Here is a 12562-nt window from a genome sequence, read left to right on the forward strand (position 1 = left end):
GATGAGTGAATCTTTGGAAACTCCAATTCATTAACTTTCACAAAAATCTTATTTGCAGAAAATTAATTTGAAAGTGCTGCAAAGCTCTCCAATTGCTTTAAAAAGACTTGTATGACACTCTGAAGATTATTAGGACTGTATCCAACTCATTTCATGCTATTTAGTGCAAACAAAGACATAGTAATGTCAGTGTAACCTCAAGATATATGGCTTTGGATAAACGGATGGTAAATGTAATAACTACGAGTAAACAGCCTGCTTAATTACATAATGTACAGTGGGACTTTTTTGCTTTTTAAAATTAAAAGCATTCTTGAAATGATCCCTTTTATGGAGGCAGAGGCCTGCTGTGCCAGTGTTTACACACAAGAGATGTACAGTTGTGCTCAAAAGTTTACATACCTCTGGCCTTGTTTCAGAGAATATGAGAGATAGCAAAAAAACTTTTTCTCCACTTATGGTTATTGGTTGGGAGAAGCCATTTATTGTCAAACTACTGTGTTTTCTCTTTTTAAATCTTAATGACAACCAAAAACATCCAAATGACCCTGATCAAAAGTTCACATACCCTGGTGATTTTGGCCTGATAACATGCAAATAATTTGTCACAAATGGGTTTGTATTGCTACTAAAGGTAACATCTTCACCTGTGACCTGTTTGCTTGTAATCAGTGTGTGTGCATAAAAGCTGAGTGTGTTTCTGGGATCCAGACAGACTCTTGCATCTTTGCATCCAGCCACGTTTCTGAATTGTGAGTCATGGGGAAAGCAAAAGAATTGTCAATGGATCTGCGGGAAAAGGTAGTTGAACTGTATAATACAGGAAAGGGAAACGAAAAAATATCCAAGGAATTGATAATGCCAGTCAGCAGCGTTCAAATTGTGATTAACAAATGGAAAATCAGGGGCACTGTAAAAACCAAACCACGGTCAGTTAGACCAACAAAAATTAAGGCCACAACTGGCAGGAAAATTATTCGGGATGCAAAGAAAAACCCACAAATAACATCTGAAATTCAGGACTCAGAAAACTAGCGGTGTGGCTGTTTCAAGATGCACAATAAGGAGGCGCTTGAAGGAAAATGTGCTGCATGGTCGAGTCACTAAAAGAAATCCATAACTGCGCAAATGCCACAAAGTATCTCGCCTACAATACGCCAAACAGCACAGAGACAAGCCTCAAAACTTCTGGTACAAGGTAATTTGGAGCGATGAGACCAAAATTTTACTTTTTGGCCACAACCATAAACGTTACATTTGGAGAGAAAAGAGCACCATTCCTACAGTAAAGCACAGTGGTGGATCCCTGATGTTTCGGGGATGTGTGAGCTTCAAAGGCACAGGAAACTTGGTAAAAGTTGAAGGAAAGATGAATGCAGCACGTTATCAGAAAATACTGGAGGCATATTTGCACTCATCAGCCCAAAAGCTGCACATGGGACGTACTTGGATGTTCCAATATGACAACGATCCAAAACACAAGGCCAAGTCGACCTGTCATTGGCTACAGCAGAACAAAGTGAAGGTTCTGGAGTGGCCATCTGAGCCTCCTGACATCAATATCATTGAGCCACTCTGGGGAGATCTCAAGCATGCAGTTCATGCTGGACAGCCCAGGAATTTACAGGAACTGGAGGCTTTTTGCCAAGAAGAATGGTCAGCTTTACCATCTGAGAAAATAAAGAACCTCATCCACGACTATCACAAAAGACTTTAAGCTGTCATTGATGTTAGAGGGGGCAATACACAGTTTTAAGAACTGGGGTATGTGAACTTTTGATCAGGGTCATTTGGATGTTTTTGGTTGTCATTAAGATTTAAATAGAGAAAACACAGTAGTCTGACAATAAATGGCTTCACACAACCAATAACCATGAGTGGAGAAAAAGTTTTTTTGCTATCATTCATATTCTCTGAAACAAGGCCAAGAAAGGAAAAATTTTACCGGGGTATGTAAACTTTTGAGCACATGTGTATATGGAAGGAGCAATGGCCATTTGACAAGGAGTGGTCCAAAAATTGATCCCTTTTTTGGAGCAGAAAGAGTTTTGCAGTCTGAAAAGTAAAAAAGCAATGGATTTTTAATAAGCCAATGAATTTTTCCAGTTTTTGGGATATGTTTTTTATATTTACCCCATTCAGGGTAGGGTCACCAGGGGCAGTATTCTATAGACATAGTAGACAATGGACATGCAGGAGATATACTTATAAGCGGTGGTAGTGTCAGTAACAGAACAGTATAGAATATGATGGGAAAATCAAAGAGATGTTCAGATGTGTAGGTTCAGCACTGGTACATCCAGCTTAATTAGTCAAGTAGCAGCAACAGCAGTATAGTATTGATATAGAAAATCATGGACAGGCAGGAGGTGTGTGGCTGTCCTTTGACAGTGGCTGCAACTGCACAGTATACAACAGGTTGGAAAGGCATTTAATGTACAGTTTTGTAGGGCTAGCTCTGTCATTTTGTGCAGCAGCAGCAGCAGAGTATAGATAGAACATCACACTTCTGAAGTGCAACAGTAAAGAACACAATTGACAGGCAGGCAGATGCTACAGCTGATCCATATTTTCATAGGGCAATCTGGTCTGCTTGGTCATGAAAAAAACTACTGCCAAGCTGAATACCATCTCTGATAGTATGCCAGAGGCTGGATAAGTTAGTATATCCATGGTAAAATTAGCCAATTTTCACATTGGTGCAAGCTGCTCACCCAAACATCCATGGAGGCATGGCGTAGGATATCTATCAGAGAAAGATCACAGTTCAGGTATGACTGAATATGGTTTTTCAAGTGGTGTGTCCGTTTGTAGATATGTGTCAGATTGGGACAGTGACTGAAAATATATCTGGTCTATCATGTTATATATATATGTAATTGTTGCAACTACTTTGGCTAATTCGTGTAGCAGTACTCGATGATTTTGCAGGGAGCAGAGAGGAGTCTCCTGTTCAGGCATTTAATTGGCAGCCATTAGTTTGGGGAAAGCTTTGCCAAGCAGCTTTTACAGGTTATTATAGTAATATTCCAAAAATTCCCATTTCGATTTTAGAGTGAAGCTCTTAAAGCATGACTATTAAATAGCCATCCCTTACTTGATGCTAAAGATACACCTACCAGTCCATACATCAAACATGCAGCATGTCATGTTCTCAAGAATGAACAAGGTCCCATTGGTTCACTTTTTGCCGCAATACTGTAACATTACTTCATTAGAGCCCACGACATTGTTGATGCCATCATGAATTTCACACTATCAGCCTCATTCCCTGTCTATGATAACTCAATTGACAAGGAGACATCAAGCATGAGATTTGTTCCTTGATGAACAATAGCAAATCATTATGGGTGAGTGAACGTGCTTGGTTATACTCCGATATCACTCTAATATCTGAGTGCTCGGATATTCTCGACACTCAGCGAGCATTGGCTGATGCTCGAATTTGAAGCTCGAATTCCTGCTCCCGCATGTTTGGCAACTGTTGCACAGCCAATAAACATGCCGGGATTGCCTGCCAAAAACTGGAATGCCATAGCCATCTTGGGAGTGGCATTACAGTGATTGGCTGGTCGCATTACATCATCAGGGGTTATAAAAGAACAGTCGCTGCCACACTCGACACACTGACGCCATTGCACAGCTCAGGGACAGTTCATATTGAAGGGAGAGAGTGGCTGTCCAGGCGTGTGTGTGCACAGTTTAACAAATCAGAGTCCTGTAGTGTTAATACTGGTGTTGATGCTGAACCATCATATTAACAGTACTTATAAGGGCTAATCCTTTGCTTTTCTGTTTGTATCATATACATTCTGCATTTAGCCTGGGGAGGGACAGTTGCAGGAGTAGGGAGAGTGGCTGAATACAGTCTCTAGGCAGAGATTAGGGTTTTGCAGTCCGTTGCTAAATATATAGCCGCGGCAGTTGACCACATTATTTGGGGTGAAAAAATTGACTATATTGTCATCCGTACCATTTAACGTGCTTAGTGTTACATTACAGTGGTACATAAAATTTCTGGATTCAATTAGTCATCCATAGAGTATTATGTGCCTTGTATTAAATTTCGGTGGTATATAACACTCCAAGAAAGCGTTCAAAAATCTTTCTCAATTGAATTAGTCTGGGGAGGCCAGGGCCGAGTTCCACCATAGCATGACACATTTGCTACCGACGCCAAGGATTGCTGGCCCTACTTCTATCAGGGTTTCATCCACCTATTACACCAGTTTCTGCACCCCTCCTGCTCCTCCTCATCCTCCATCTCTGATATGCTATCTCAGACCACGTCGTCCACACCAGCCGGAAGCTGAAACCTCTGCAGCACTGCTTCAGTGAAGCGGCAACAGGCTCTGGCAGAGTTATTCAAAGAAATAACAGACTAGACATATCTGAGGATCTTGCTGCTGAACCTCATACCAGGCATGGTCGTGTGTGATTATGGGTGTAACCTGGTGGCAGCTGTGAAGCTTGGCAAGCTCACACATATACCATGCTTGGCCCACGTGTTCAACTTTGTGGTTCAGCGTTTCTGAAAACCTACCCACATTTTTCAGAGCTTCTGGTCAAGGTACGCCTCATCAGCGCCCATTTCTGCAAGTCAGCTACAGCTGCTGCCCCTCTGGAAGTTCTACAGGAACTCCACACTGAACATGATCACATGGCTTTGTGAGCAGCAGAGGCCAGTTGTCGAATACCAGCTCCAACATGCCCATTAGTATTCTCGGCAGCCTCCGCACATAACAAATGAAGAGTGGATATGTCTGACATTTGTGCCGCACTCCAAGACTTTGAGGACTCCTCAAAGATGGAATGCAGCGATGACGCTATAATCAGCTCAACGATCCCACTTCTATGCCTACTAAGGTACGTATGAAGCTTTGCATGAGTACCAGGTAAAGATGGAGGAAGACTTGAGACAGGGAGATACTACCCAGCCTCATCTCATTGGGTAACAATGTGGAGGTGGAGTTTGAGGAGGCAGAGGAGGAACAGGAGCTGATTTCTAGCTCAACAGAGGTAAGTACGAACACAAGCTTTGTCTCGTCTATTCTACATGAATGGGCTGAGGAGGGGAAAGAGGAGGAAGAGATGGAGGAGGAGAAGGATGGGTAGATGGAGAGTAATCATAATGGTGGAGACCAAGTAGAAGAGATGAGGGAGACACACACCAGGTACAACAGAGGCAGGGGTATACTGTCAAAGGCCTGGGCCAATTTCATGACACCCTCCCAGTGTTCAGGCCCTGATGATTGGGTATTTTTGACAAGGAGGGAAAGGTTTTTAAAGATGGTCAAGCAATACCTGACAGACAAAACAAGTGTACTCCCTAATTCCTCAGCGACCCTCAAATATTGAGTCTCAAAACTGGATACCTGGCCTGAGCTGTCCCTCTATGCTTTGGAGGTGTCATGCTGCCCTGCCACTAGCATCTTGTCTTAGCTGTTTTTTAGTGTCACCAAGGTGGTGGGTCATAACAGACAGGTGCTTTCTGCTGTCAAGAGAAAATGCATACAAGCTCACTCTGGAAAAAAAAATGGATTAGCCCTGACTTTTCCACACCACCAGATGACATCAGCACATAAAGTGTTTTTAAACTTCATTATTTGAATGAGGCCCATCAATTGTTGCATTGAAGGATCTATGGATGATTGGATGACCCTCCAAATATTTTTTCCTGGTTTTGCTCTTTGTTCCAAGCCTTTATGAGTGTAGGAGTACTTCAACTTCACTTTCAAAATATTTGAATGAAGCACTCCACTTGGTGCCTTCAAGAGTGAATGGATGACCCTCCTTGTATTTTTCTCTGGTCTAGCAGACACAGTGCAAAATCTTTGAGTGTAGAAGTACCACAACTACACTTTCTTAATTTTTTATGCGGCACTCCACTTGGTGCCTTTAAGAGTGTATGGATGTATTTTTTTAGGCTTTGCACTGTGGGCAGAGCTTTTATGAGTGTAGCAGTACCACTACTACACTTTGTTCACAATATTTGAATGAGGCACTAAAGTTAGTGCCTTCAAAGGTGTATGGATGACCCTGCTTGTAATTTTTGTCAGGCACTAAGTGCACAGCCTTTTTGAGTCTAGTACAACTACATGACATTTTGAACAGAATGTGTATGAGGCTCTCCTTTATACATGGTGTACCTAAATCCCTCCTCTATCCAATTTTTGGCAATTCTTGCTTCCTTCATAAATTACACAGAAATTTAGAATTTTTTTTATAAAAAATTAAAATTTTTGGTTTACTTAAAATATTATTATTTTTTAAATACTTTTTTGAATTTTGCCTTATATGCAAGTCATTATATAGGAAAGAATGTTTCATAACATTTTTTTCCTGTAAACTCTAATTTCTTGTGGATTTTAAATGCTTTATTGTCAGCCCTTATACAAGTCCACTACAATATATAATTCTCCCATCGATATAAACCTTGTAAAGAAGTATTTTTGTGAATATCGCATGTTGCCATAAGTGCCTGTGAACAACGCTATCGCTGACAGCTCAGTCCGCATCACGTAGCATCATGTTCATGATATCAGCCACTGCGACATCTGCTGATGTCACGTCAACTTTCTGATTCACCCAGGAGTGACCAAGTCGCACGCAACCCCCCTGATTGACTGAGATGTTGGCAGTGTTTCATCCATGTCAGTGGATGCTGCAAACCGGGTCATGTGATGCAGACTGGGCAGTCAGCGATAGCGTCATTCACATGCACATTTGATAGCAATACCTTTTTCCAAGGTTTAAAACAATTTGCAAATTTTATATAGTAGTGGACCACCTCTTTAAAGTGCAGTAATAGTGTGACACCATTGTTCTCAGCAGCGATCTATGAGTCAGAGATGCTTCCAGGGGTCTTCTCCATGCTGTTCTCCTTCTATTCATTCAGCACTTTTTCCATCCATTTCAACATTTTCACTGCACTCCAGACCTCCTTGATTGTCTGCTAGAAAAATGATTAGATTTCCTATTGACTCCCACTATACTCATTACTCAAAAGGAGCATCTGAGCATTGGGAATTGCTTGATTCAACTTACGAGCATCTGAGCATTTTAGTGCTCGTTCATCCCTACAAGTTATCCATTGTATGGCTTTGGTTACCCATGTTCATAAGCTGAAACACAGCTTGGCAGCACCTAAATTTAAAAGAGAAGTGGATAAGAGTTGCTTGTTTTTAAACCAGAGCAAAAAGAGGGCACCACAATATATAAGGAATCATCTAAGGCTTACCAAATATGAATAATGCAAAACAATTTTTACTGTCACTTTTGTTTGGACTTAGTCCTTTTCATGGATTGATAGCACTATTTATGAGCATATTTATAACATACAGTACAGACCAAAAGTTTGGATACACCTTCTCATTTAAAGATTTTTCTGTATTTTCATGACTTTGAAATTGTACATTCACACTGAAGGCATCAAAACTATGAATTAACACATGTGGAATTATATACTTAACAAAAAAGTGTGAAACAACTGAAAATATGTCTTATATTCTAGGTTCTTCAAAGTAGCCACCTTTTGCTTTGATGACTGCTTTGCACACTCTTGGCATTCTCTTCATGAGCTTCAAGAGGTAGTCTCTGCAGTGTCTCTGAAGCGCTACCTGCAGTGTCTCTGAAGCGCTGGATCGCAGCAGAGCGCTACCATCCAGCTTGTCATCCTTCAGAGACACTGCAGAGCGCAAGCATGCCTGCGCTCTGCAGTGTCTCAGAAGGATGACAAGCTGGATGGCAGCGCTCTGCTGCGATCCAGCCTGTCATCTCAATGCCATCCCGGCATGGGAGAATTCTCCTGCTCAAGCGGTGAGCGCAGGAGAATTCTCCCACGCTGTCAGTGACGTGCATGAGATGAGCTGAGTTCATTGGACATGAACTCGGCTTATCTGGATGCCGTCACAGCCATACACTGAGGAGCTTCACTGAGGAGCTTCTCAGTGTCTGCGGCATGGCAAGCTGGATGGCAGCGTTCTGCTGCGCTCCAGCCTGTCATGTCAATGTAGCAGAGCTGAAGCTGTCCTGGGAACCATGGAAAGGTAAGGATGAGGTTGGCTTATTATTTTATTTTTATTGCAGGATATCATTGGTTTCAGCTGGAATGGGCGATATGGTAAGTAGGGTTTAATTTAGCACCTTAAAGGAATGTGTCTTTATTTCAATTAAAGGACTTTATTCTGGGTGTTTGTGTATTTTTTAACTTTGACTATAGGGTTAGTAATGGGGGTGTCATATAGACACCTCTCCATTACTAACCTGGGCTTGATGTCAGCTGGCATTATAAGCAGACATCAACCCCAACCCTATTACCCCACTGCCACCGCTACAGGGCAGTGGGAAGAGCGAGGCTAAGTGCCAGAATTGGCACATCCTATGGATGCGCCATTTCTGGGGCGGCTGACGGGAGGTGTTTCTAGCCTGGGAGGGGGCCAATATTCATGGCACCCTTCCTGGGCTATTAATATCAGCCCCCAGCTGTCTGCCTAGCCTTTGCTAGCTATTAAAATAAGGGGGACCCCACGTCATTTTTTTTTTGGGTCCCCCATTTTAATAGCTAGTAAAGGCTAGGTATTCATCTGGGGGCTGATATTAGTAGCCTGGGAAGCTCCGTGGGTATTACCCCCTTCCAAGGCTTCAAACATCTGCCCCAGCCGTGTGCTTAACCTCCGCTAGAGACTAAAATTACAGGGAATGCCACGCCAATTTTTTTTTTTAATAAATCCTTTATTTTAACACTAAATGTCAAGTACAGTAACCAACACTGTAACTGTACTTATATATGTGACAGACATGTTTCTATCTATCTAATGTATGTGTGATGCTCTATTCTTTCTGTTCTAAATTGTCGGGTACCGATGATGAATTGCCAGCTGGCTTTTTTAAAGAGGCGAGTGCATGAAAACACTATTATTTTTTTTTAATAAATTCTTTATTTTAACACTAAATGTCAAGTACAGTAACCAACACTGTCACTGTACTTATTATATATGTGACTGACATGTTTCTATCTATCTAATCTATGTGTGATGCTCTATTCTTTCTGTTCTAAATTGTCAGGTACCGGTGTATGCCGCTGATGAATTGCTGGCTTTTCATGTTTCACTGTGAGCACTGTTCCCATCGATTTGGGCAATCACTGTAATGTCACAACAACCATGGCTGCGGCATTACAGTGAGTGGATGACAATCCCTTCATGATTGGTGCTCTAAATAGCGCCAGACATGTAGGACGGGGACCCGAGCTCCCGCCCGAGCATCTCGAAAGTACTCGGCGAGCTCCTTGCATCTCGTGTACTGAGATGCTCAGGCGAGTACCGAGCAGTGGTGAGCATGCTCGCTCATCACTAGTGTTAATTCATAGTTTTGATGCCTTTAGTGTGAATTTACAATTTTCATAGTCATGAAAATACAGAAAAATCTTTAAATGAGAACGTGTGTCCAAACTTTTGGTCTGTACTGTATATACTATTAGCACAATATATTAATATTTTACTTTTGTTTATACTTTTTCACTTCATTACACATTTTTTTAAAAGGAAAGTGAAAAATGTGGGTATCATGACTCTTGTCACTCGGATCCTTTCGCACGTATACACTGCTCAAAAAAATATAGGGAACACTTAAACAACAGAATATAACTCCAGGCAGATCAAACTTCTGTGAAATCAAACTGTCCACTTAGGAAGCAACATTGATTGCCAATCAATTTCACATGCTGTTGTGCAAATGGAAAAGACAATAGATGGAAATTATTGGCAATTATCAAGACACCCTCAATAAAGGAGTGGTTCTGCAGGTGGGGACCACAGACCACATCTCAGTACCAATGCTTTCTGGCTGATGTTTTGGTCACTTTTGAATGTTGGTTGTGCTTTCACACACATGGTTGCATGAGACGGACTCTAAAACCAACAGAAGTTGCTCAGATAGTGCAGCTCATCCAGGGTGGCACATCAATGCGAGCTGAGGCAAGAAGGTTTGCTGTGTCTGTCAACGTAGTGTCCAGAGGCTGGAGGCGCTACCAGGATACAGACCAGTACACCAGGAGACATGGAAGGGGCTGTAGGAGGGCAACAACCCAGCAGCAGGACCGCTAGCTCCGCCTTTGTGCAAGGAGGAACAGAATGAGCACTGCCAGAACCCTGCAAAATGACCTCAAGCAGGCCACAAATGTGCATGTGTCTGCACAAACGGTTAGAAACTGACTCCATGAGGGTGGTATGAGGGCCCGAGGTCCACAGATGGGGGTTGTACTCACAGCCCAACACCATGTAGGACGCTTGGCATTTGCCACAGAACACCAGGATTGGCAAAGTCGCCACTGGCGCCCTGTGCTCTTCACAGATGAAAGCAGGTTCACACTGAGCACATGTGACAGACGTGACAGAGTCTGGAGACGCTGTGGAGAGCGATCTGCTGCCTGCAACATCCTTCAGCATGACCGGTTCGGCAGTGGGTCAGTAATGGTGTGGGGTGGCATTTCTTTGGAGGGCCGCAGAGCCCTCCTTGTGCTCGCAAGAGGTAGCCTGACTGCCATTAGGTACCGAGATGAGATCCTCAGACCCCTTGTGAGACCATATGCGGATGGGGTTGGTCCTGGGTTCCTCCTAATGCAGGACAATGCCAGACCTCATGTGGCTAGAGTGTGTCAGCAGTTCCTGCAAGATGAAGGCATTGAAGCTATGGACTGGCCCACCCGTTCCCCAGACCTGATTCCGATTGAACACATCTGGGACATCATGTCTTGCTCCATCCACCAACGTCACTTTGCACCACAGACTGTCCAGGAGTTGACGGATGCTTTAGTCCAGGTCTGGGAGGAGATCTCACAGGAGAACATCCGCAACCTCATCAGGAGCATGCCCAGGCATTGTAGGGAGGTCATACAGGCACATCGAGGCCACACACAATACTGAGCCTCATTTTGACTTGTTTTAAGGACATTACATCAAAGTTGGATCAGCCTGTAGTGTGATTTTCCACTTTAATTTTGAGGGTGACTCCAAATCCAGGCCTCCATTGGTTAATAAATTTGATTTCCATTGATGATTTTTGTGTGATTTTGTTGTCAGCGCATTCAACTTTGTACAGAACACAGTATTCAATGAGAATATTTCATTCATTCAGATCTACGATGTGTTATTTGAGTGTTCCCTTTATTTTTTTGAGCAGTGTATATTGTGTCCAGATTATGAGTTCATGTTTATATAAACTATAGTTGACTTCCATCCATAAACATTTTAGCTCCTGTCTATTCAATGTATATATACTAGATATATTTTATGTATTTGCATACCACAGCCATGGCTAGTGTCTGATTTTTTTTACTAATGTTCTGTGAGTAAAAAAATATTTTAGCTGGCGCTGGATCATCTTCAGAAACTCCACATATCATTGTGTTCAATCTATTAATATTATGCTTGTACGAACTATTTTCCAAGAATAGTTGCCTATTGTGGTAGATCGCTCACTCAGCTGCACACGGAGGTAGACACAGGTACGCTGTCTCTTTAAATCTCTTGTTGGTTTATTATAATAAGGCATAAACCAACATTGAGTCCATGAAAATAAATACAGCCCTTTGGGCAAAACTGGAAATCAAACAAACAAAAATAACGTGGTCACGCACAACATATTCCTGAGCAGGGGTCTGCCTGCTCAGAGTTAGCAACTACACTTGGTTCAGGTCAGCATAGAACACGCATCTCCTGTCTGGAGTATGCATCTCCAGATACACTGAACACTCAATGCCACAGCAGGCCGAATGTTTAAACCCCAGACCACACCCTGGGTGGAGATATGGAGAACAACCTCCCACCCGCTCTATGGTTGTTCTCATATAAACATGCCCTTTACAAATGGTGACTTTACCCCTCCTTGCATATAACATGCTGGAGGAAAATTTTATGGTTTTAATTCACTGAGGCTGATAGCCCCAGGGAAACATATCTCCCCTCCAGCACTTTACCAGTGACTTTGTCACATATCCCCCTCCCCTGTCCAAAGCCAGGGGTTTTAGCACCTTCATTCGCTAAACAGGGAAGTCTGGACAGGGCATGTGAGTTTCCATGTAGTTTCCTGGGCCTGTGCTCTACATGAAAATTAAAATCTTGAAGTGCTAGAAACCACCTAGCTACCCGGGCATTTTTCCCCTTTCTTTACCTCATCCATCTTAGGGGCACATAAGATGGATACTAGCCTGAACTTTCAGCCTACCAGATAATATCACAGAGTCTCAATTGCCCATTTGATGGTCAAGCACTCCTTCTCTATGATGGCATAGTTCTTTTCACAGGAGGAGAGTTTCCTACTCAGGAATAGGACTGGATGTTCATCCCCATCTATTTCCTGGGACAACACAGCTCCCAAACTGACCTCAGAGGCATCAGTCTGAACCACAAACTCCTTAGTGAAATCAGGCGCTACTAAGACTGGCTGTTTACATAGGGCGAGCTTCAACTCCTGGAATACCATCTCAGATTCAGGGGACCACTTGGCCTTAAGAAGATCAGTCAGGGGGGTGGCTATCCTGGCGAAATTCTGGATAAATCGC

Source organism: Phyllobates terribilis, unplaced genomic scaffold (genome assembly GCF_046119375.1).
Source record: "Phyllobates terribilis strain yellow unplaced genomic scaffold, ASM4611937v1 Scaffold_2__4_contigs__length_985480577, whole genome shotgun sequence".
In the NCBI taxonomy this organism is placed as follows: Eukaryota; Metazoa; Chordata; class Amphibia; order Anura; family Dendrobatidae; genus Phyllobates; species Phyllobates terribilis.